Source organism: Phocoena sinus, chromosome 5, assembly GCF_008692025.1.
Source record: "Phocoena sinus isolate mPhoSin1 chromosome 5, mPhoSin1.pri, whole genome shotgun sequence".
NCBI lineage: Eukaryota > Metazoa > Chordata > Mammalia > Artiodactyla > Phocoenidae > Phocoena > Phocoena sinus.
Window position 1 is genome coordinate 20446944 of NC_045767.1, and position 25904 is coordinate 20472847.

Genomic DNA, 25904 nt, shown 5'->3' on the forward strand with positions numbered 1-25904 from the left:
AATCATTTGTCCTCTATGGGCTTCTGTTTCCTCTCTTGTAAAATGATGATGTCATAATTCTCAGTATTCTCCAAGGTCTCAAATTCTATGATTCTCTAATACTCCAGGACTCAATGTGTCATTTCAGCTCTGCTAGGAAATTAACATTTTATAAAAAGTAATTTTAGGAATAATGAAATCATTGAAGATATTTTTTAAAACTTACTGCAATTTTATTTTATAAATGAATTGTTTTAAAAACCTCATCTTCCAGAAATTACAGAGTGCACACTTAATTGCAAGTCATGCTTTGTCAGGTAGCACCTCACTTGCATGCCTTTTCAAAGCACCTGCAGAATTGTATGGTATTTCCAGAGTGCCACATGAAGAAACTGGGCAATTTTGCAATTTTATATAGCTAAAAGATAGTTGTACTAGTTGGTGGTCTAATTCCTACAACAGTCCTGAAAGGCATTTGCTTTCATCTAGCAACTGGCTACCATGGTGGTAATGGATGACTTTTAAACAGCTGTCACAAGCTGAAAAAAAACAAAATAAAAAAGCCACCCTCCTACACTATGTAAAGACAGCCTGCCAATAGCTAAAACAAATCCTTCTTGGAGCAATTTAACAAAAAAACTTTTTTTTGTTGTTGTTACTATTAAATAGAAACTCATAAAACTCAAACAAATTGGCTTCATGTTTCCCACACACTTGAACAGCCTAACTTTTCTTATGGGATCACAGCAATTAGTGGTTTCCAGATGCATTTCAAATGTGTTAACTGCCTGCAGGAATTGGCTTTTAAAACATACCCACGTCTTCAAATGCTTCAATCTCAAGAATCTACTATAATCCCCATGAGGGACTATGATGTCTGTGTAATGTTTGACCACAGTTTGGTGCTTAAGTTGCAATTAATATTAAATAGGGAAAAAAATTGGGAAATGAAAAAAATTCTGTCTTACACGCCTTTTAAAATTTCCTCCTTTTTTAATGATCACATTACCAGTTCCCTTGTTATCCTGAAAATCATGGAAATAATCACTAACTTCTATTGGAGAAAAAGCTGGAATAAATGAGATTCTGAGAAGAAAGCTCTTGGTGTCACTGCGTTGTTAGGCACTCCTGGAAAACTCATTCCTGGACTGTGGCTAATTGAACTACAAACATGTCAGTCTGACAGCGTTAACAGTTTATGACTCGTGCGTTGGAATGTCCAGCTTTCTTCACTTGCTCCTGGACAATTTCTCCCTGTCATGAGACTCTTCCTTAACTGGAAGACTGGGTCCTTATGTTTACACCCAGTATTTTACCTTTGATTGAAACTAGACAGAAGGCAAGTTCACGGTCTGTCTTCTCATAACTGTCAGTGCTGAAAACAAGACATGAGAATAAAAACATGGCTTTTGGGAAAAATGCATTTAACAAGTGGTTTCTCCTCCATTGACTGACGTTGTTATCTTCCCTTGAGATACGGCCAAGTCTCATGTTCTTTATATTTTTTCCTTTTAGTTTCCACGTGGACGACTCTTAAATAAAAATGAGAAACATGAAGACAAATTAGTCATGCTCACCAATCAGTCAGAAGATTCTGAAAGGTAATTATAGACACATTATTTAGAGGATACATGCCTCTAACAGTAATATTCTAGTAGGAGCACTTCAGTTTCCAGACAAAGTTTTTCAGTCTATTAAGAGTAGACGAGAACTTATCTGGATACAACCATAAAGAGTTGATAAGAAATATATGGTGGATAACAGTGTGGACTATTTGAACACATTTTTTTTCACTGCTCTTCAAGGGGCAAGAATCATAGCAAGTTACGGAAGTTATTTGATTTTTTTTTTAAGTATTTGATAAATTTCCCTTGACAAGTTTGGATCTTCAGATAATTTCTCCTCAATAGCACACATTTTCACCTAGGAAACAACTCTATATCTTTTTTTTAAATTTATTTTTTAATTTAATTTATTTTTTTAATTTATTTTCGTTGCTGCGCGCAGACTTTCTCTAGTTGTGGTGAGAAGGGTCTACTCTTCTTTGCGGTGCACAGGTTTCTCATTGCGGTGGCTTCTCTTGTTGTGGAGCATGGGTTCTAGGTGTGCAGTCTCAGTAGTTGTGGCACACTGGCTTAGTTGCTCTGCGGCATGTGGGATCTTCCCAGACCAGGGCTTGAACCCGTGTCCCCTACATTGGCAGGCGGATTCTTAACCACTGTGCCACCAGGGAAGTCCCAACTCTATTTCATTAATAGGGTGAAAAGTAGCTATATATTCTCTCCTGAGTTCTTAAATCCTCAGCTCAGGTATAGGATGAGAAATTTACTAAGTCCCTTAACAAAAAATCCCTTCTTCAGTCACTTTCTACATTCTATCGACCATTTGTGGCTTTTCTCAAGCTTCACTCTATTCATTGACCCATGTAGTTATTTCTTTGACTTCTTATTTGGCACCTTTTTTTTGTGCAAGATATTGGGCCAGCTGCTTCTAAACAATGAATCAGATCCTGTCCTTTTCCTCTAGCTGCTTGCAGTTTAGAAGTGAAAAGCCACACACACACCTAAGTATAATAAATGTTGAATGTTTCGTGTCATAAAAGAGGCACAGATAATCTGCCCTGAGACATCAGAGGAAGGTGAGAATCCTAGTTGTGAGCATCAAGAGATGTGTGAAGAAGGATTTGTTTGACCTACGTTCTGGCAAAAAGAAAATAGGGGGACAGATGGAAAAAAAGAAAAAGGAAAGTGTATTCCAGGCTGAAGGCAGAATGTATACAAAAAAGTTGTGTAGGTAAGTTGAGGACTTGTGTTGGTTCCAGTGAGCTTTTTGGTTTGACTTCCACATCTGGCATGTAATACAAAACTCATCTTGAGTGAGAGACTAAATAGTTGAGGACTTATTGTACACGCCAATGTTTCTCTGTGTATAAAGACAAAATTTCTGTCAAGTGAAAGATGATTTAAAGAAATAATTACCCTCAGGTTCTCAAGTCGGTGTTGCTCAAACTTGGGTTCTCATAACCTGTGGATCTGGAGACATATTCTCAGGGTTCTTGGTCTGTGAAAAGCTTTTCATTAAAAGAAACCCATAGGTACTTCCACTATGAGAATCACGACTGTGCACAAGGGAAGCCAATAAGAATTCTGAACAAGGATTGACAATAGGCTAACCTGGCCACAGTGTCTGAAATTGGCAAAGGGGGGAGGTGACTAGAAGCTTGAATAAATATAGAATTGCTGGTTTATCCCATTCCTCTCAACCGGTTACATTCAGTATCAATAACAAGCATTTTAGCCTTTAATTGTATAAATTTAGCCTTTAATTGTATAAATTTATACAATTTATAAATTGTATAAATTTAGCATTTTATTATGCATCACAGTTTATTATTCTATAATTGTGCTGTATGTATAAGTCTTGTCTCGTTGATGAGATTTTATCTACCTCAAGGGAAAGAACTCAGCATACAACGGTATAACCCACTTTAGCAGCAGGCCTATAATAAGCATTGATCAGTTTCATATAAATTATTATAAAATGTGTAAGCAAAATAGAAATTCAGCTCACAGGAGTAGTTTGAGGATTAACCGATTATACTGACAACCTCTAAGATACTATAGATATTATAGAAGCGTAGAAGACAACATATGATGTTGAACGATTTCTAGGAAAGATGATACCCCACATTTGCCAAATATGGACCTTTGGTAGCAAAGGTCCATATTTGGCAAATTTTACCAGTTTAAAAAAAAAGAATGAAAGAGAGGAAAGGAAAGAGAAGAAGGGAGGAAAGAAGGAAGGAAGAAAAGCAGGCAAACAAACTATTGTTTCTGTGTTTTGAAGTTATGTATAGTCTAGCTTTTCCTTCAGTATAACCACAATGCAAAGAAGTAGGGATTACCTCCCCATCCCATCCCACCCCACACACCATTTTCTTCCAGGTGGAGAATTACAAGGACTCTGTAAGCTCCTGAGTCCCATTCTATTGCCCCCTCTCCTCAGCAACCCAAATTAATGTTTAGAGTCTCTCCATTTACCCATGATGAAAATTACTCAGAAGTTAGTAGTTAACATATTTTTTTCTACAGTAGTAAAACTTTTGTATTTCTAAGAGAATGAGACAGGTAGGTCCTTTACAGTAACTTAAAATGCTCAGGAGATGGTTTTCAGGTTAACCTTTTAGGTGTATATGACTTGGAGTCCAGAAGAAGGATGGTGGATGAGGCTGATGCTGCAGTCCATACCCCCCTCTCAAGGGAGGTGAGAAAGAGAGAAGAAAGCAGGGAGATGAGAGGCCACAGAGTAGGAACTGAATAGTGAGTGCTGGTCATCTTTCCCTCTTCCTCTCCTGAACTGACCCCTTTCTACTTGAACCATTTTAGGTTCTGCAGGGTAAAATCTGCCACTTCTTGAAGGTGATACACTGATATCACGGTCGTCATACCAAACTTCTTTCTAAAGTAAAGGGGCAGAGGAAACAACTTTGATCCCAGTGAGAAACTATCAAAGTAAAAACAGTATTTTATGGTTTTTATTTTTCCTGTTAACAAAATCTCGAAGCATATTGTTTAAAAAGCAGCCCCACTCAATATATCATGATCCTGGGGTCATCCTTGCTTTGATGTACTCTTACAAGACCAGCTCCTCATTTAAATTTTCCTAAAGCAGAATTTTTTCCCTGTCCTAACATCTATTTTAAGAAATTTATTTTTAATAAATTATGTGTTCAGAAAATTATAATTATTACCTAGCAAGGAAAACTATTATGATTCATTATAGCCTCAAGTAGAGGTAATCACAGTAGAATCAAATGAATGTCAAATTCCCATGACGTAGGGCTTCCCTGGTGGCGCAGTGGTTGGGAGTCCGCCTGCCGATGCAGGGGACACGGGTTCGTGCCCCGGTCTGGGAAGATCCCACATGCCGCGGAGCGGCTGGGCCCGTGAGCCATGGCCGCTGAGCCTGTGCGTCCGGAGCCTGTCCTCCGCAACGGGAGAGGCCACAGCAGTGAGAGGCCCGCGTAACCCAAAAAAAAAAAAAAAAAAAAAAAAAAAAAAAAAATTCCCATGACGTGCCTCCTTTACTTGGCATTAAACTCACTCACTTTAGCACTTGTTCAACCTACGTATTGAACGTGGTCAAATACAATCGCTGTTATTCATTGCTTTCTGGGAACAATACACTGGTTTCAGATGCCCTTAAGGAGCTCCTGTGTCTTTCCCCACATTCAAAGCGTTTAAATGCCTTGATGCAAAACACTGGTGGACTTTAAGAAAATTAAACAACAGGTTTTTGTTTTTTGGTTTCTCTTCCCATACATGAAGAGTACACTACCCTCCAGATGCAGTATTTGGCAGCCAAAAACTGCTGGCTATTAAACATCCCTTAAAACTTCATTTTTTGCTCATAAAGGGAGGAACAGTGTAGGGACGTTTATGGGGTGATAGGCAAATATTTTGGTTGGAGTAAGACTGTGTGGTAAGCGAAAGCTAAAATGATCATTTTTATGATATCATAAGCATTTTTACAATTCTTTTGGCCTCTTCATTTTTAACCTACTTCTTACCTGACCCTAAATTAAACTATTCTGGGAGGGCCATTTATACAGTTGCTGTCCACATGGTGAAGAGAGAAGTGAATGGTGTCATCTACTTTCTCAGACTGGCATACGTATTTTCCAACCATTCACATTGTTTTGTCAGATAAAAGAGAAATTAATTTTGAAGTGCTAAGTGTTTTTAATTACTCACAGAACATCACAGATCCTCATCTATATTTTCTCATAAATTTTGTTAATTCTTAGTCATGCTTTAAACAGTTTCAATATTTAAACTTATGAGACAAATTTGTCAGTTTTTCAGAAATTACAGTTCTTCAAACTAATAAACATCAAAGTTACATTGGGTTTCTGGACAAAAGTCTAATTAAGTCTCTTCTCTTTCCAAAATAAGAAAGTAGCATCTCAAGCATGTGTTTATGTGTAATATATTACATAACATTAACTTTTATTGGATGGATACATTCACAGAGATATAAGACAGGGGGCTTTTAGAAAACTTGTGTTTTCAGCCAGACTCCATAAAGCACATTTCAGAAAAGCTTTTTCCGTACAAACAACACCCATGGGATAGACTTTCCATTTTCTAAGGCCCAGCTTAAACAAAATGCCAGAGAAGGTATCTATGGTATATCTTTTGTCTGTCTGTTTTTAATACTTTATGCCCACATAAACTCTTTGTTTGATTCAATGCGACAATAACTTGTAAAGTTACTACCATGTGCTAGGAAGTGTTTGGGGAAATACTGTTGGAAAGAATACCAAATTAGAATTCTCCAAAGGAGCTACTTATCATTTAATCTCGGAAGAACTGGCACTACCTCTCAGCATGAAATTTGTGTATCTGGAGACTGGATCTGCCAGCTTTTACCTCAATGGAAACATCTTTGGCATTAACTGGGAAGGCACAGAGGTCACTTGGAGGTCTAACTAGGCCCCAGGCAGGCTGCAGACAGCATGCAGCCAGCTGAAGGAGTTATAAGTCTGTTCTTTCTGTGTGTGGCAGTTCTTGAGTTGCCCTTTTTTTTGCAGAAGGCTTCAGAGTTTAAGCTAATGACATGTCCTCCAGCATGGTAATTAAATACACAGACCCTTCTAAGGCAGTACATTTAGTTTCGTGGCTTGAATTTGATGTGGTTCAAGGCCAATTAACATGATGGAAATATTGCATTAGCAAAATTCCAGTTTTCAGGGCAATTTGGAAATAACAAGTTCACAACTCTCTTTATGCTGCTCTGACAGGAAGTTATATCAAAACACTAAGTGAGGAAATAATGCGGAAAAATGAAGGGACTTGAGTTTGGAAAATTCAATTTGGTTCTGGTTTGGATCTTTCTCTTTTATTCCTTCATATAAATTGAAATTTTAAGTTTAATGCCCTCAGTGAATTGGGTTTTTTCATTGCTGATAGGCATCTACTTTGAATACTATATATGTCTCTGATCAAACATAGGTTTACTTTAGAAAGTAGGGAGGTTATGTTCAGCATTTGTTTGAAATCAATTTTTATTCTCTGTTTTTAGTCATTTATATCATTTGCTAATTTTTATATTGACACAGTGCTCACTTTATATTCTGAATATATTGCTCTGTTAGAAAGGATTGTAATTACTTAAATCACACATCACCTCACTTTCCAAGGAAACTGCACTAGGGAATCATTTTTCCGTTTCACATCTAGGAAATATTTCTAAGCTGGAGACATCTACTTTCCAAATACAATGACTTTCATTGTTCTAACCATGTGAGTTCCATTATTCTCCTTATATTAGCAGATCAGTATTTTCAATTATCACAGAAAATATCAGCACATTAAAAAGTGAAATAAAATTTATTTTAAGACTCCAATCATTCGGATGATTTGCCTTTTTAAAAGTTTTTATTTTACTCTGTACTATATCACACTTTATTTATTTTAGAATATAAACAGGAGGGGAAATGTAAATATTAGCAATGAAACTTAGATGAGTTTCACACCCTATACTGTTGTTATTATCAGTACTTGAATACGACACTCTTGAGGTGTTACTGTTCAAAATCAGATTTACATTTATTTAATATCTTATACAGCTTGGACAGTCTTTTCACATTTATATCTAAATTTAGAGTAGATTACAAGCTACACAGAAAAGTAAACTTCAATATGTGATTCTTGGTTATTTCCAGTTGCTTCTGTTGTCTTACCTGCTGAAAGGTTAGTTGATCTCTATAGGAAAAGAGCTGATCACAGTGAGTAGCACATGGTAAAGTCTCTGAAATGTTTGTTGAATGAGTAAGTGGAGACTAATTTAGCTGATAAGTTTGCTCTGCCCATCTGCTAAACAGAACATTTTTCTGATCATTACAAATGAACCAGCCAACGTGCCGCCATCTTATTCTCCTTGTCTCTTTCTTTTTTGAAAATAGTTTCTATTTTCTAATTATAACAGTAAAACGTGAGTTATAAGTCAGTTCTTTCTGTGTGTGGCAACTCTAAGAGTTGCTATATTTATGTAGAAGCCTTTAGTGTTTGCAAATACAGATGAAAAGGAAGAAAAGAAAACTCAGGTTTAGTCCTAACACCCAAAATAACTACTGATAGAATTTTTCAGATCTCTCTCTACCTCTTTTTATCTTTTTCTTTAAAAACAGGACTATAGAGAAAAGGTTGCTTTTGAAAATTTTTAAGTAGGTATATTATAAATATTTTCCCAAGTAAATATTCATCTCGATCATATCTGGTTATATAGCCATATCAATATTGATTTAACTGATGCCCTGTTTGAGACATATAGGTTGTATTCAATCTTTTACTATTAGGAACAACGCTGCAACAGATATACTTGTATTTAAATATTTGTGCACATTCACCTTTGTTTTCTTAGGGTAAATTCCCAAAAGTGGAGTGAAAGTACAGAAAAATTTTAAACTTTTGATATGTACTTAACAATGCTCTCAAGCAGAATAACCCCAGTTTACCTTCCCTCCAGAAACAGAGTAATTTTTCTACATTGTTATTATTGCTCCAAATATTATTCACTGTTGAACCAAGTACTTCACTCTGGTCAAAATTTCTTTCCTAAGAATACTATCCCTTACTGGAGTTAAAGTTGCTCTGCCACTTCAGTTGGTCAGCTTTCTAGAAGTCCTTCTCACCAAGTGAGACAACCTACCCATACTATTTTCTCTACAGTCAACCCCATGAGTTACTTTTTTTCTAACATCCTCACTTCTTGAGCTCTCTTTCGTTCTCTCCAGTCTGGATTGTTACTCTTTGGCCAACAGTGCAGTCTTTCCTAGAACCTTCTTTACCACCTCAGAATTTCTAATCGTCGGTCTTTTCTGGCTGTTCAGTTTTTCTAGTGAGGGTCTTTCCAATCTGTAGTCTTGAGATATATGAACGGCTGTACTATTTAGAGCAAAAGTGAGGGACGAGATCTCAGACTACTACAGTTTACTATGTAGATTTCCATGCAACCTCTCAACCCCACACCAGACCTCTTCGGTGCCTTCTGTCTCTGAATCCAGAGGCTTTGGGTTTCATCTTTCCAAAAGAATCAGCCTCTGGCCATGCCTGGGGTATTAAGACAGCTGCCTGGGAATAAAGACGCAGACAGAGAGAACGGACTTGAGGACACGGGGAGGGGGAAGGGTAAGCTGGGACGAAGTAAGAGAGTGGCATGGACATATATACACTACCAAATGTAAGATAGATAGCTAGTGGGAAGCAGCCGCATAGCACAGGGAGATCAGCTCCGTGCTTTGTGACCACCTAGAGGGGTGGGATAGGGAGGGTGGGAGGGAGATGCAAGAGGAAGGGTATGGGTTTTGCTTTGTAAGCCACATTCAAAATCGTGTTCATTAAATAACCTAGTTAAGTCCATTTACATTTGTTGATATGATCGGCATGTTTGTTCTCAATTCTGTCGTATTATTTGATGTTAATATTAATGTTAGATTTACTATGTTTCTCTCTACTTGATCCGGCTTCTTTGCTTATTTTTAGTACTTGTTTTTGCATTTAGAAAAGCTTATATTTTTATTCTAGTAGTTGCCTAACTCTATGCTAATAACTCAAACTTCCCTTGATCTTTTTTTCCCCCTTAATTAGGTTTCTCCTATCTGGTTTGTTAGATTTAAGTGATACTCTTTGACTCCTATCTATAATCTATGCAGCTATGAACTTATGCTAATTTTTACTTTTTCCCTTCTCCTACAACTTTTTAAATTACTTTTATTTTGTCAGAACCCATATGTAGATGATGCTTTTCCATGCTTGTTCTCCCTTTTTTTTAGTCTTGGGTATACTCTTAGATCTACTATTTTAATACTCATCAGCAGTCTTTTTGCCAAAGTTTTCTTTAGTTTTAATATATGTAAAACAGCTTAACTGGATACAAGATTCTTTACTCATACTTTCCTAAAATTATTATGTTTTATTTTTATTTTTTTGCGGTACGCGGGACGCGCAGGCTCAGCGGCCATGGCTCACGGGCCCAGCCGCTCCACGGCATGCGGGATCTTCCCGGACCGGGACACGAACCCGTGTCCCCTGAATCGGCAGGCGGACTCTCAACCACTGTGCCACCAGGGAAGCCCCTAAAATTATTTTTTAAATGCTGTGTCATTTTTGTCTTGCTTCTTATGTTTCAGTCAAGAAACTTTGTAAGTTTCTTGGTAATTTTTACCCCAGATGACGGATTCTTAAAAACTAAATAGTTTTACTAGACTCTGTCTTGTAATTTCGAAGGCATATGGGGGTGGGGGGGGCACTTTCAACAATAAAATTAAGATCTCGTTTTTTACTTTGATTATAGTTTTAATGGTTGTTCTATTTCATTGTTTTATTTTTCTTATTCAGCAAAATCAAATGTGTATTGGATATTTTTTTCTGTTCTATATCAAGCACTTCCTTTCTGATCCTATTTATTTCTTCATTTTATTTTTGTTCCTCTACTCAAAATCTCTTATGAGACTCTTAACTAAATCTCTTCTTCCTTGGATACTTTGTAATTTTACCTTCACCCATGAGATGATTTTTATCTTTTTTTCAATTTTTCTTTCCTGAATTTGGTCGTATCTCATCTTAAATTGTGCTTTTGCTCACTTCTGTCCTGGGTTTTCTTGAATTTATGATTTAAGGTTCTCTTTTATATCTAAAAATGTTTATTTAGAGATGTTTAAAGCTTGTTGGAGTTTTATTACAGTTTTCCTGTGCATCATGTTTGGTTTTTTAGAGAATATTTTGATCAGCTAAAATCTGTTGATTCTCAATTTCTGTTTTTCTTCTTGTAGTTTTTAGGGTTGTCAACTGTCCATTTTATAATCAGTTTCCTAGACTGGAAATAATAGATGTCTCGATGTAAACTTGGTGAGAATGTCTTACTAGGTTTCCTAGTTCAAGAGGACCCTCCTCTGATGGTAAAGATAAATGCTTTTTCTTTGGTGGTTGGTGTGTTCAAGGTTAATGTATCTTCTGATTTTGTTTTTATAGGTAGGGTTCAATTCCACAGCCTGGTTTATTACATCTCTTCATCACCAGACTCCACAGGAGGCTTCCTCCTTCCAAGTCTCATACTCTCCTTCACAGTGGTGCCCACCCAAGGCTGCCACTGTCAGGGGACAATTCTGCATGGGTCTTTCATGTTCATGCATGTCTTACAAGCAGAGACACTGAGTGCCTTTGTTCTGGGTTACCTTCCCAAGACATTTATTTTAAAAAATTCTTAGAAGACAAAAGTAATGTCTTCTCTGGACTGAAGGGCACAATTGCTTACAGTTTTGGAATATAGTGTCCCCCTTCATAGCAGGGGCAGTCATATTTACTGTCCAGTATAAAATATTCATTTTACTAAGCTCAGGGCTCCTCCTCTGTAATGCAATAAACTTGGTCACAAGTGCTACCTGGCTACCTTTGCACCTCGCTACAAGAACTTGGCTTGAGGAACTAGCCCAGCTTATCAAAAACACCAATACCTGGCTACTGCTATTTCTGTGAGCAATAAAGTCCTTTGTCTCTGATATATAAGTCTCATCTCTTCTGTCAGTATCCATGAAACACTGATGGGCTAAATTGTTAGCCTGAAAGGAGAAAGTCTCAGCCTCTTCACAGTTCTTGATGGCAGCCTTTTGATCTTTGAGTCCCCAGAAGCCAGTTCTCAGACATGTTCTGAGTGTTTTCTCATTCAGAAGGGAACTTTCACCTCCTTTTTTTTTTTCTTCAAAATTCTGATATATTCCTTTTGAAAATATATTATGAATATTTTCAAACATATACAAAATCAGAGAATATTATGGTGAAGCCCTTAATCATCACAGCAGTTTTTATACTATTCAATATATAGGCAGTCTTATTTCATCTATATCCACACCTATCCCCCAACTTTGAATTATTTTGAAAAAAATCGAAGATGTCATTTCATCTGTGGATATTTCAGTATTTCTGAAAGATAAGTATTTCTTTTAAAAAACATACCCACAATATCGTTATTACAACTAACATATTTAACAACAATTCCTTAAAATCACAAAATATCCAGTGTTAAGACTTTTCCCAATTGACTTGTTTCTATTTACAGTTTATTGAACTAGGATCAAACATTTGATAATTCTAGCTAATTATCTTTTGTTCTACAGCTTCTTCTTCTCTTTTTTCTTGCAGTTTTGTTGTTGCTGTTTTGTTTTGTTTTGCTGTTGTTGTCTCTTGAAGAAACTGGGTAATTTACAGAGTTTGCCAACAGCAATCACATTGATCATATAATACACGTTCCTCTGTCCACTGTATTTACTATAAATTGCTCCTTAGATCTAAAGGCTTTGTCAGAATCAGATTTTATTTATTCATTTGGCAAGACTGCTTTATAGGTGATGTTGTATACTTCTACCTGAAAATACTTAATGTTTGCTCATCTCTTTTTTGGATTACTATCAGCCTCTGATAATTGCTTAGATCCATTCATTTATTATTATGATTATAAAATAGCAATAGAGCATTCTACCATTTCTTCTTTATTATGTAGAATAATTCTATTAAAAAATTTCCCCAAAACTATATGACTATTCTGAGATACAGATTATATAGGAGAGGCAATATAAATAACTTGATTCTGTCATGTACCTGTTTTTGAAATAATGGGGACATTTTTTTCTCAGGGAGATTTTTTTGATGTTCATCACCACTAGACCACAATGGGTTTGCTCCTCTTTTCAACTCATTCTTCACCAGACCCTGTTCTGGCATGGTTCCCAAATCTAGCTTTGTTGGTTTGAGATTGAAATTTGTAGTACTCTCTGTCTCTTATTGCTATGGACTGAATTGTGTTCTCCCCAAATTCATATGTTGAATCCCTAAACCGATATGACAGTATTTGGAGATAGGGCCTTTAGGGGATAATTAAGGTTAAATGAGGTCATAAGGGTGGGGTCCTGGTGCAATAGGATTAGTGTCCTTATGGGAAGAGACATCAGAGAGCTGCCTTGAGCTCTCTCTCTCCACACACACACATGCAAAAAAAGAAGAGATCATGAGAGCACACAGTAAGATGGCACAATCTGCAAGCCAAGAGAAGAGGCCTCAGAATAAAACCTACTTTGCTGACATCTTGATCTTGAACTTCCCAGCCTCCAGAACTGTGAGAAATAAATTTCTGTTGTTGAAGCCACCCAGTCTGCAGTATGTTTTTATGGAAGTTTGAGCAGGCTAAGACTCTTATTTATGCTACAGATCCCTATTGTGGATTTTATTTGCCCTTCTTGTTGATCTGTAAGCATTTTGGAGGATGTGTGGAGGAATTTGGATTAGGCAACTGCTGAAATGTAACAGGAATCTAGAAGCCCAGGCAATATATTGAGAAATAATCCCCTAAAGAAACACATGCACTTTTATTATCAAAGGTATGATTACCAAACCTGGTTCAATTTAAGATTATTAGAAATGTTCCAGAGTACAAGGATTTATTTCATCTCTATATAGTGGTAATCTTTCTTTTCTTTATCGTATGGTATAATTTATTAGAGGATAATGAGACCCCTTCTCATCAATGGCTCAGAGAAACTCCTACCTATTCTTTTGAGCAAAGCTGATAGAAGTTCTTATTTACTGACAAGTAAAGAGCATCCACTATATCAGTGACACCATTTAAAAACAGTCTTGTGGTGGAAAGTGTGGTTTCTTGAGTCAGACTGCCTGAGTTCAAATCACACTTTTTAGGTAAATTACTTAATCTCTCTAAAAATCATCGTTTTCTCATCTTCCTGATGGCAATAATAATAGTCATGAGGATTAAATAAGATAATACATATAGAGCTTCTGACACATAGTAAGTATTCAGTCATCCTACAGATGCATTTAAAACAACCAACTTAGCTTATGGTTAGAAAATGTTTCACCTTAAAAATATTTCAGGTGTCAATAATTCTCTCTATACTTAGAAGCAGTCATGTAAAGTTAGGTAGAAGCCTATATAATGTCCCCAAATGTGTCACCGACTTGTTTCTTACAATAAGAAATATAAGAAGCATTGAGGACAGTTCTTGGCCCATAGTAAACTTCAATAAATATTTGTTGATGAGTGAATTAAAATCACATAGTAAAATTATGTACCTAATATTTATCTCACCCCATCTGGGATCAAAGGATAGAGAACCTTGATTCTTCTGCAATTATTTTATAGAGCTTCAGAGACACACATGTATACATGTGAGACTTTCCATAACTTTACTGATCTGAATTTACAAGGCAATATTCTTTCTGTGTATAATGCTGCTTGGGTTTATATAAGCATCACTTATGCCCATTGTAACATCTTTTTTTCTGACACCAAATGAGTGACTTTTTCCACAACCAATTCTCCAACACCAACTGTGTGTCCAACAATTCAATTCAATTCTGACACTAGCTACTTGGAGTTAGACCCCACAGGTTAAGGGCTCAGTCCCACAAGACTGGCCTCACTTTGAATTCCAGTCACAGGGGCCACCTATACTTCTGACTGACAGGTTATAAATTTGGGGGATCCTATAACCCTCTCCTCAGGTTCTATAATTCACTAGAATATTAATACCTTAACTCAGTGTTAGAGCAGTTAAATAGAACATTTAAAAATCACCAGGGCTTCCCTGGTGGCGCAGTGGTTGAGAGTCCGCCTGCCGATGCAGGGGACACGGGTTCATGCCCTGGTCCGGGAAGATCCCACATGCCGCGGAGCGGCTGGGCCCGTGAGCCATGGCCGCTGGGCCTGCGCGTCCGGAGCCTGTGCTCCGCGGGAGAGGCCACAAGAGTGAGAGGCCCACGTACCGCCAAAAAAAAAAAAAAAAAAAAAAAAGATCAGTAAAAATCACCAGACTTATGAAATAGTCTAGAGAGATTTAAAGAAGTAGAGCATCTATATAGAATTAGTTGCTTAATTCATCAACATTTAATAAATCATATACAGAGGTCCCCAACTTATGATGGTTTGGCTTATGATTTATTTAATTTATGGTGGTGCAAAAGTGATATGCACTCAGTAGAAACTATATATCAAATTTTGAGTTTTGATCTTTTCCCTGGCTGGTGATGTGCATACCATACTCTTTCATGATGCTGGGTGGTGGCAGTAGACAGAGTTCCCAGTCAACCGTGTGATCACGAAGATAAACAACCAATACACCTACTATCATTTTGTGCCCATACAACCATTCTGTCTTTCACTTTCAGTAAAGTATTCAATAAAATAGACTTTGTGTTAGATGTTAGACAATTTCGCCCAACTGTAGGGTAGTATGAGGCTAAGCCTTGATATTGGGTAGGTTGGGTGTATTAAATGCATTTTTGACTTATGATGGGTTTATTGAGATGTAGCCCCATCTCATAAATCAAGGAATATCTGCATTAGTGTATCCTGGTTTCTACGAAACTAGAATAGATTTAATATTAATGAAATCTTTGATTTTCCTGAGACTTGTTAATTAATTTCTCTCTATGATTTAGAAGTTCCTGCACTTAAAGCTGTCAAAGCTTAATGTCTTCTTTATGTTCTCAGTTATACATCATTGATCACTGTTTTTTTACTGACCTTGAGGTTATTTTTCTCTGTGCCTCTGAAGAATTCCCTGAACTTTCACGGTCCCTTTATCTTTTCTCTTCAATTGTGGGTATTTAACAACACCAACAAACAAACGGCAAAAAACATAAAACAAAACAAAAAAACCCAGACCACATGTAAAGTAGTCTCGCTAATGTGCCTCTCCATGACTGTTCTTTTCCAATGAGAAGATTTTCCTCTACCTGACCACCTTTTTCTGCTCTTAGCTCCTTGCCCTTTGGAGTCGATACTTAAATTTGTTTCTATTTTGAAGCAAAATGTCAAGAGGCAACCCCCATTAATATAAAATTAGATAGCTCTGTACCCTCAGGGGCTTAGTACAAGATCCAGGTTATATATAAGTCTAACATTTCAACACCTTTAAGTAAACTTTTATTTTAAAAGTCAGAACACTAAGTAATGTGTCTATGATAAAATGCGTCTGACAATAATGAATACTTTGTAGACCTCTCATTTCTCAAACTACCCAAATTTGCTCCTCCCTCAGTCTTCTGTCTCAGTAAAGGGCAACTAGCATCTCTGCCCAGGTTATTGAGTAGCCTTCTAAGTAGTCTCCATGCGTTTTCCCTTGCGTCCCTGCAGGCTACTGTAAACCCAGCAACCAGAGTGATCTTTCCAAAATATGTCACATCATATTACTCTTTTGCTCAAAACCCTCATCTCCTCAGAGTAAAAGTCAAGATTTTGTTAATACCTACAAGCCCTCCATGAGCTAGCTCCCTTTTACCTCTAGTATTATTGACTACAACCTCCCTTCCAGCTCTGTCTACTCCAGGCATACCTTCCTCCTTGGGTTCGTTGGACACAGCAGGCAAGCTCTAGCCTTCGAGTTTTGACACAGCAGTGAGTGGAATGCTGTTTCCCCAGTAAGCCACAGGCTCACTCCTACACCTCCCGCAAGGCTTTGCTCAAATGTCACCTTCTCAGTGGGCTCTGCCTTTGATTACCCTACATAAAGTTGGAATCCCTACTTCCCCTACTTCTGACACTCCATAGTTCTGATCCCACTTCCCTTCCCTTGTTATCTGTAACACCTCTACCTGTGAAAATGGTGACTAGACAAAGAAGTACTGCAAATGGGAAAGGGAAAAGGCATCTGCAAAGAAAAGTCAGTCACGAGCCAAGACTAACAGTTACAGAAGAGAACAAGCAAATAAAAACAAATATATTGAAATATGATCAACATCATTGGTAATTAGGAAAATACAAATTAAAACAACCGTAGAATACTCATTGTTGGCAAAGATATTAATACACATAGAGCTGACGTCAGTTGCAGGAAAATAAAAATTCTTATATATAGCTGATAGAAATGAAAATTGCTATAACCAATTTAGAAAGTAATCTAGAAGCATTGTTAAAAGTTTAAATGTTTATACCCTTTGGCTAACAATCTAAATCTATTCTATGTAAATAAAGCACCAGTATGTAAGAATAAATCTAGACAAATATTTCTTTTATGACGTTAACTAAAACGACATCAAAAAGAAAAAACTGTTAGAAACAACTTGGTATTCCATCATAGGGAAATAGTTAAATAAATTTGGCCCATTTATAATTTTCAATATTATTCGGCCATTAAAAATAATTGGTTAGATTTATATGTATGAACCTGGAGGAATGTTCAGAAAAATGCAAAATAACCAAATAATTAGCAGGGTAATGTATAATATGACTATATTTTACTTTTTCAGAAAAGGAAGAAAAATTATCATATAATCATATAAATATACACATATTTGTGTGAGTATAGAGAAGAATATGGAATTGGTGCAAATACTAATTATCACAGTAAGGTGGAACTGAGGGAAGAATAAGTTTATTATTTTTTAATCTTCTCTAGTGTTGGCTTGTTAAAGTGAGTGTACTTTTATAGTGTACAATACAGAAAAAAATAAAACAGGCTTTTATTTGAAAATACAGTCTAATGCTTTAATAAATGCAGAATAAGTGTATGAATCATATCAGAGGACCTAGGTTTCTATCTCAGTTCTCACAAAAAGGTGACATTTAAAATTAATTGTATGATTCCAACATTGAATTGATCTAGGGTAATTCCTTTAATTTACACATGAAGAAAATGAGATTACCATGCACAAGGCAGGTTCTCAGTATAAGGCCACTGAATAAATGAATGGATGCATTAATTACTAGACAAAGAACGAGCTAAGTACTTGCTCAAATCACAGCTAGTTAGTGGCAGAGGTACCTCTGGAATACAGATCTTCCGATTCCAGGTGCAGGGCTCTTTCCCTTGACATAGGCTCGGGAAAGCAACATGGAGAAAAATGTGTGTATGGCCCAAAGCAGTGATAAACTCTGGCTGTAAATTTGCCTAAGGCAAAAATCATGATGCACAGAGTAAAGGACCATAATTACCTTTTCCTCTTAGAAAGCTTATTACTTTTTGTTTGGGGTTTTATGTTTTTGTTTTTGTGTTTTGCTTTTTGAAACATACAAAATAATGCTTAGAAATGAATTTTAAACACATGAGACACAAAACAATGTCTAACAACCAGATGTTCTAGGCTGGAGCCTGCTGCTCTGTCAGAAGCAGGCCAGTGACTACACACCATCTTGCATGGAACAGCCCCGTGCTTTCGATGCTGAGTCCTACTCTGGTCCTTCCAAGCACTAACTAAAGTACCAATACGGCTACCCAGTTGTCCCCTTTTGTGGAACATTTGATTAGCATGTTTTCTGGACTTTCCTCACACCCCAAACTTCCTCTCTTGCCCCCTACTCACTCAGGCACGTCAGAAGCATTCACTGACGAAGCCTAGAGTCCATTCATAAATTAACTCTAGTTATTGCAGCCACCAAATTTCCCCCTTGACCTTCAACTCCTACTCTTTTCCCCAACAGACAGTTCTGCTTTTACTAACATTCAGAGCGTCTTACCAAAAAGTGACCTTTACTTTCACTCTCACCTAGCAGATCCAAAGAGCCAGTTTCGCTTTTCAATACTTCCCTCCGGATTTAGTTCCACCTAAGGTACATTATTTTCCAGTACAGTTCTGTTTTTCCTCTTAATAGAGCCTGAGCAGAGGACTTGAAATGGCCAGCTGGGCTGAGGGTTCCAGAAATATGCTGGATGAAAAGGAACAAAAAGCTCTCCGCGGGAATAAAAACAAACAAACAAAAATCTGTTGAGGAAAATATAATCAACATGCCTGTTAGCTGGCAGTAATTCCCTGATCATTAAATCAGCCACACACAGTAAGTGTCAGCCACAGTTCTGTTTGAACTAGATTGTTCTGTCATAGGAAAAGGATGTTTTCTAATCAGCAGTGGTTACCTAAAGCACCAGAGGAGCTGGGAGCCTGCTAGTTAGGACGTGTGTTCAGGGGTCCCTTTCTGCATCCAGAGACTGCTGGTGACCCGACAGCTGCCAACTGCCAAAATTTTGTGTAAAGACGAAAAACATTGTTCAGAGGTGTGGAAAACCCCCCTGAGCCTAGCAAATTCTAACTAGGTACAGTTTTGAGAAATTGGGTCTAAATAAAGACAGTTGAGGCCCCTACTATGAGGTTTTTGAGAAATCTTGGACTCAAAATTGTCCTCTTCTTAAGATTATGCAGAGGGAATTTGTAATTTTTATAGTGTCCTATTCATCACAATCTTTCTGCAGTTATCCCAGTAAACCCACTGTTTAGCACTCTCAGGTGTGGTTGGTGTCACCTATTTGGGTGAGAACAAAAGCAAGAGGAATTTCCTGTAGCGTGTCTGTGTCCATTTGGGGGCGTTAAAGAACCAGTCGCAGGTGGTTACCATGTCTCAACATACAAACAGAAGAAATGTCAAATGCCACCCCAATATTGCCAGGTATGGGCTTTGCCTCTGACGATGGTTTTTGACAGTGGACACAGTTTCCAGGGCGCTGCCAGCCCAGAGAGTGCCTTTGTGTAATTGAGAAACAGGTGCTCTTCTTTCTGGGTGTATGCAGCCCCACGCGAGAGCTCCTGGCTTGGCCAGAGAAGCATGGGTGAGATCCCAGCCTTCCGCAGCACCAGCCAGGTGCTCTGACACAACAACCCACAAAACTGTCCTCAGTGAGCTACCCTGACAAGTTACCTGCCCTGTCACCTCAGAAGGATTAAGTAAGCTTCCTTAGCTTCCTTTCTTATCTGAGGGTATCAGAGGGATGCTTCAACTCCAGATATTGTGTCTTGGGGTTGACATGACCCATTTCCTCTTCTCTGGGACGTTATTCCCCAGCCATTGTAGCTAGGTGCACACAAGTAGTTCCAGTTCTGTGGGGGGGAAATTTGGAAGATAATAATCAGTTCAGTTATTAGTTTAGTTTCACATCTCTCAGCTAGTCATGGGTTGAAATCTTCAATCAATGATTCCCAGTTGCCACTTCCTTTTCTAATCCATTGACCTTGACTCATGGCCAAGACACCTGGAGTCCTTGTTTTCCCTGCCCAGGCAGGGGTATTTCCAAGCTACATGAATAGCAAGACTCCTTTCTTATAGGCCCCATGCCCGACTTCTTTTACTTTTAAATGAAAATTGCTGTCAAAGTAACAATGAGCTTCATCGATATATCTTTAAGCTCAGTAGCCTACCGATATTACAGATACTTTACTGAACTTTTCCTGGCTCTCACATTCCTCACTTACAGCGTCCCTAAGGTGGTGCCAGCCCCCATCTCCTCGAACACTTCTCGGCTTTCCTTTTCTCCTGATTTTCCTCTAGATTTTCTTGTTCTGTTTTGGGGTTGTTTTTTGGTTTTTGTTTTTTTTTTGGTTTGAACTCTCTCTTTTCTCTTGTCCTTGCACAGTGCTTTCAACTGAGCCAGCCATGTTGCATCTGGGTTCTCCCAAGTTTTTTATTTGTTTTGTTGCTAGTTTCACTAAACTTCCTCCTAAGTTTTTTCCAACTTTCTATCTCTAGCCATCATAGAAGGTCTATACCCTTTCCAAAACACCTCTTTAAAAACATTACATGTTAAAGATAATCTTTTTCTTAGTAAGCTCCATAATTATTATTATTTTTTTTTAATTTAAATACCTCAGAGCTGTATGAGTATTTTATGAGGAAAAACTCTAGGGTCACAGCGCCAACTGCAGTCACTTTTGAGAGGAAGGGTTCTTCTCATAACGTATCCCATGATTTTGTTAACACTCTCTTTGAACCTACTCATGTTTTCCAAGCAGATATACTAAACTCTTGATAAGCTTCAGGCAGTGAATCTTCTTGATCAGCATAGCTGGCCCTCACTGGATCTTCTGAGCCATGTTCATTAATGAACTTGACAGCAAATTCACTACAGTTTGTTTGGAGGCAGGAAAATGTTATAGCGGCCGTTTGTAAGAAATCCTGTAAGCTCCACAAGCGGAGGCATTTTTTTTTTTCTTTTCAGCTCATTGAGATAATGTGCCAACCACTAGGAAGAGTGTCTGCCGTATAATAGATGTTCAATAGTTATTTGCTGAAGGGATAGATGATAAAATCCAGTCATTTTTTATTCTACTTTTTTACCTCTGTAGCACTGTGAGGATGATTCATAAGGAAAAAATCTTCAATGCCTTCATTGCCACGTAAACCTCTTTGTAACTAAAAATTTAGGCCGCAGATATCAAACTCATATGTTTCGGGTTATATTTTCTCTGAATGTGATTCTCTACAAGGAAGGTCATGTACTACTTTTCAGCCCATTCCTTTAAGTTTTTGTATCTTTCCTGTAGTCCATTCCTTTTGCTTTAACATTTTGGTTTGCAAAGTCTATTAAAATGTCATTCAGTGCTACTGTTTACCTTTCCTTTCCTGTAGTTTACAAAAAAAAAAAAAAAAAAATGAAATCTTTCCTAGCCCAGATCCCTAAGAGAAACCAGATCGCTATGTTCACCCAGAAATTTGTCTATTATCTTACTCCCTTCAGTTCTTTTCTAGAATCTATTTTTAAAACATGACAAAACATTTTTATATGCATTCAATTTTTAAAATTGCCTTTGCCTATAATCTTAGTGGAGAGATTTTATGTGTGTATTTAATCAATCAAGCAAGATTTGTCCTTACAGAAACTTTTCTTTCCACTGCTTAAGTTACTTTCATGTTAGTAAATCTGTATCATAAATTCTACTTCTCACTGATAAGATCTTTGAATTTCTTACATGGCTATTCATAATTAAAATAGTATTAGCAAGCCTTATTTCTGCGTTGGCTAATAAATATTGAGGGAAAATCCTAAATTTGTCCTCAAATTCCTTCAGAATTCTTGGGTGAATCCCACTATTTTGGTTTTCTGTTTATTTGTTTTAATATTTATTTATTTACTTACTTATTTGGCTGCGGGGTCTTAGTTGTGGCATGCGGGAGCTTAAGTTGCCATGTGTGGAATCTTCCTTGCGGCGGGCGGGCTCTTTTAGTTGCCGTATGTGGGATCTAGTTCCCCGAACAGAGATCGAACCTGGGCCCCCTGCATTGGGAGCACGGAGTCTAAACCACTGGACCACCAGGGAAGTCCCGCACAATTTTAGTTATGTTTAGCTTTATAGCTAGGCTTAGAATAGATCTTATGTGTACTTAAGCTTGGCCCTAGATGTTAAGGGACACTCAAAATCTTTCACAGTTAAGTCAAAAGTCAAGTTTCTTAACTCTGAACAGCCATCTACTTGATGAGCACAACTTTTACATTGTACTGATAACTTTCTAACTGGTTTAAGTTCATTAAGCCTAATACTTTGAGCCAAGTCTTCATATTTGTTCTTGAATGTTTTAAATTGAATTTCTATGCTACTCATGGATCTCTTTACTGAAGGAAAGGCCTTTAATACTCTGATGATATATTAATCAGAAAAAAAGTACAATACTTTATATACCCCTAGTCCCAATTTACAAAAATATATATGTGCATAGAAAGGAAAAAGGTAAATTTACCACGATTTTATTCTATATTAAAGTTGTATTACTATATTAATTATAAAAGTCTTTATTACTGAAAATGCTACTAGATATACATACTTATATTTGATATGAATGTATATTTTTAAGTAATTATTAATTCTTTTCATCTTCACTTTTTAATGACTAAGTCTGACCAATTCTTTAGTTTTCCAAACTTCACTGGAATTCTGAATTTAATTGTGTTGTGATCTCCATTGCACAAACACACGCAATTACTTCCTGAACAAGTTCCTAATTTTTAGCTCTTAAAAACCGAACATCGTATGTGGCCCTTTCTTTTCTTACTGTCTTTTATTTTTTAAAAAAGTACTTATATAGAAAAATGAACTGTTTATTAAAAAGATCTGTTTCTACCAGTATTAGAACTGGTGATCTCTTCTAATTCTTTACCTTTGGCAATCTACACAAAAGCTGTGCTCAGTGAAATGCAATGAGAAGAGCTCACCTTGGGCAAGTTACTTCATCTCTGTGAACCTCAGTTTCCTCACCTGTAAGACAGGGGAAGCAGTTCCTACCTCAAGGAGGCTTTCTATGGAGTGAATGCGATAAAGCATATACAGTGCTTAGTGCAGTGTCTGGCTCAGTAGATGCTGCCATCGCTGTGAGTAGCCTGGCCAGGGGACTGTGTGTTTGTACATATTTCAACAAGTGTCAGGTGAGTAAAGGTGAATGTCGTTTTTTTAGTAGAATGCTACTGTTTCCCATCTATCCTGTCATCGCTCATCAGAACAATGTCACCTCACCCACCTGCTGGTCTTGTTTTCACTACAGAATGCTACCTGGCCTTTGGAGATGATTTTTTTTTTTTTTTCACTTGATCTCAAAAGTGCCAGTTAAATGTGAGATTTGCTTTTTCTGCCAAGTATTCTAACTTACCGTGTTTTAGGAACGCCTCCTCTAGTCTTGGTGTAGTTGCATTTATACAAATACCTGAATTGCTTTTATGTCAATCTTGTAAAGATGTCTGAAGAACAAAAAACAATTTATACCAAATAACTGTTTCACTTTGCTGGTTTCCCGCATAATCATGACCCTTGATAATTTCCTTCCGAATTCAATGATTTGATGTTTTATAACAAAGAGAAACCAGTGTTGTTTTTTTCCATTTCACTCAAGAATAAATGATCCATTCTCTCTACTCAGAAATACACAAGGTCAACAATAGTTTTATTTTATCGTTTTTGAATCTAAAAATAATGCTGTGATAAAAATCCATTTTATTTACTTATTTATTATTTTATTTTTGTCTGCCTCAGGTCTTAGTTGAGGCATGCGGGATCTTTCTAGTTGTGGTGTGTGGTGCAAGGGTTTCTGTAGTTGTGGCACACAGGCTCCAGAGCATGTGGGCTCTGTAGTTGCAGCACATGGGCTCACTAGTTGTGGTGCGCAATCTCAGTAGTTGTGACATGCAGGCTTAGTTGTGCCGCAGCATGTGGGATCTTAGTTCCCCGACCAGGGATCGAACCCGCATCCCCTGAATTGGAAGGCGGATTCTTAACCACTGGACCACCAGGGAAGTCCCTAAAAATCCACTTTAAACCCCTGTGCTATTCCTTGATGCCAAAAGTCATACCATTGTGTTTAAAAAAAAAAAAGTAATTAATGAAAGAAAAACACTCCCTTTATGTGCATTTCTTTCTTTTGGAATCTCACCCAAAATCATGAGGACATAAGCTCTTGAAGGTTAATGGACTTTATTACACAAAGAAGTTTTAAAGAAATATTTGTTGAATTAAATGAGAAAAAAAGTCTTCCTGAGCTTGGGTTTTTTCTTTTTCTATTGTGCATGGAGTTTAGCACTAACCCACATTTCCAAAGGCAGGCTTCTCTAATCTGAGGATTTCAACAATTTTTAATATGTTTATTATGAGAAGTCCACAGGGAGGTGAAATGCCAGACATTACAGAGCAAAGATGAAGACATTCAAAGTTTGGGAGTTTTGTTTATTTATTTTGTGTTTTTTCCTACCTGGGCTTTAAATATTATGGTGGAAATAAGCTCGTTTCATTTTTGGAATCCTTGGGTTAGAACAGATTATCAAAGTAATTGGATTCACACACATGCTCTTCCTCCACATTCTTTTAGAAAAGCAAAACCCCAAATCATCTTTGCTTTGTTTCGGTTTGCACTAACTCCACAAATCTCCAAGAAGATTTATAGGCCTGCATCTTAGTTTCTGCAATATAATGAAATGCTAATTTCATTTTCATAAGATGATTTCTACATTGAGTATAAGGTAAAGTGTCAAACCGATTTTATTTTTTTAGGTTTACTATTTATGCACTTTTTTATTTTAAAATAATTTCAAACTCCCAAGAATTTCTAAGTGTATCAAGATCTTTCTTTCTTTTTTTTTTTTTAACTGAGCCATTCAGAAATAAATTAACACTGGATTATTTCGTGTGCATTTCCTACAACCAAGGACATTCTCCCATGTAACCACAGAAAGAAAAAAACGTTTCCTCTACCCTCTTAGGTTCAGTGTCGGAGGGCCTGCTAATTTAACCAACAAAGGTTGATTAACAGGAGAAAAGGAATAAACATTTATTAATATTTGTATTTTCATGGGATTTCACAGAAAAGAAATTCAAAGAAGAAGTTAGACTCAGGAGCTTCTATACCCTTCTTAGCAAAGGAAATAGTGTTTGGGCTTCAGGGGACAATAAATTGTATGGAAGTAACTAGGAAATATATGGGCTATTTTAGTAAGGTTTGTTTATGCAGACTCATTTTGGTTGCCGGCTTTTGATCTCTGGTGATGAGTTGTTCTTCTCATCCTGGTATAGGAAAAGGGCAAAATTTATGCCACCTTCACAAAAGGAAATTTATGCCCTGCTTTTAGGGAGATCAAGGAGGGCTGATAACTCTTACCATACTTGTTGATTCTTCAACTCAAAATAATCTTCATATCAAAGTGGCATATTTTGAGTGTGGCAAATTCTGATCCCCTTTGAAATAAAATCAGAAAACGAACATTGTTACAATACTATCATATAATCCTCAAAGCCATTCAAGTTTTTGCCAATTATTCTGTCCATGTCTTTCCTAGACAAAGAAGGATCCAATCCAGGAACATAGATTGCATGTAGTTTTCATGATTTTTAGCCTCTTTCAATCTGGGACAGTTTCCTAGTCTTGCTTGACTTTCATGACCTAACACTTTATACATTTTTAGCAGGAATACCACAGATGTGAAGATATGTTTTGATGCATCCTATCAGATGGTCAGTTTGGATTTTTCTCATTACAGGTGATTTTATTCTTGATCATTTCGTTAAGGTGGAGTCTGCCAATATTCTCCAATGTAAAGTTACCCTTCCGTATTTCCTTTAGTATTAGCTAAGTATTGGGGGGGGGGAGATCCTATGAAATGATGTAAAGATGCCATT

At 37.1% G+C, this 25904-nt stretch overlaps 1 long non-coding RNA gene across 3 annotated transcripts in view; it reads right to left on the minus strand.

Moving 5' to 3' along the window:
* Positions 1-890: 890 nt before the first annotated feature.
* LOC116754625 overlaps positions 891-25904 on the minus strand; it is a 29441-nt gene continuing 4427 nt past the window's right edge. For 2 of the 3 annotated variants that reach the window (XR_004350105.1, XR_004350104.1), the window contains 2 exons: positions 25387-25463; positions 24991-25292 (listed from right to left, as the gene is read on the minus strand). This is a non-coding gene — a long non-coding RNA (uncharacterized LOC116754625). Of the gene's footprint in view, positions 1512-24990; positions 25293-25386; positions 25464-25904 lie in introns of those variants that run through there. The other variant, XR_004350106.1, reaches the window with a different exon arrangement.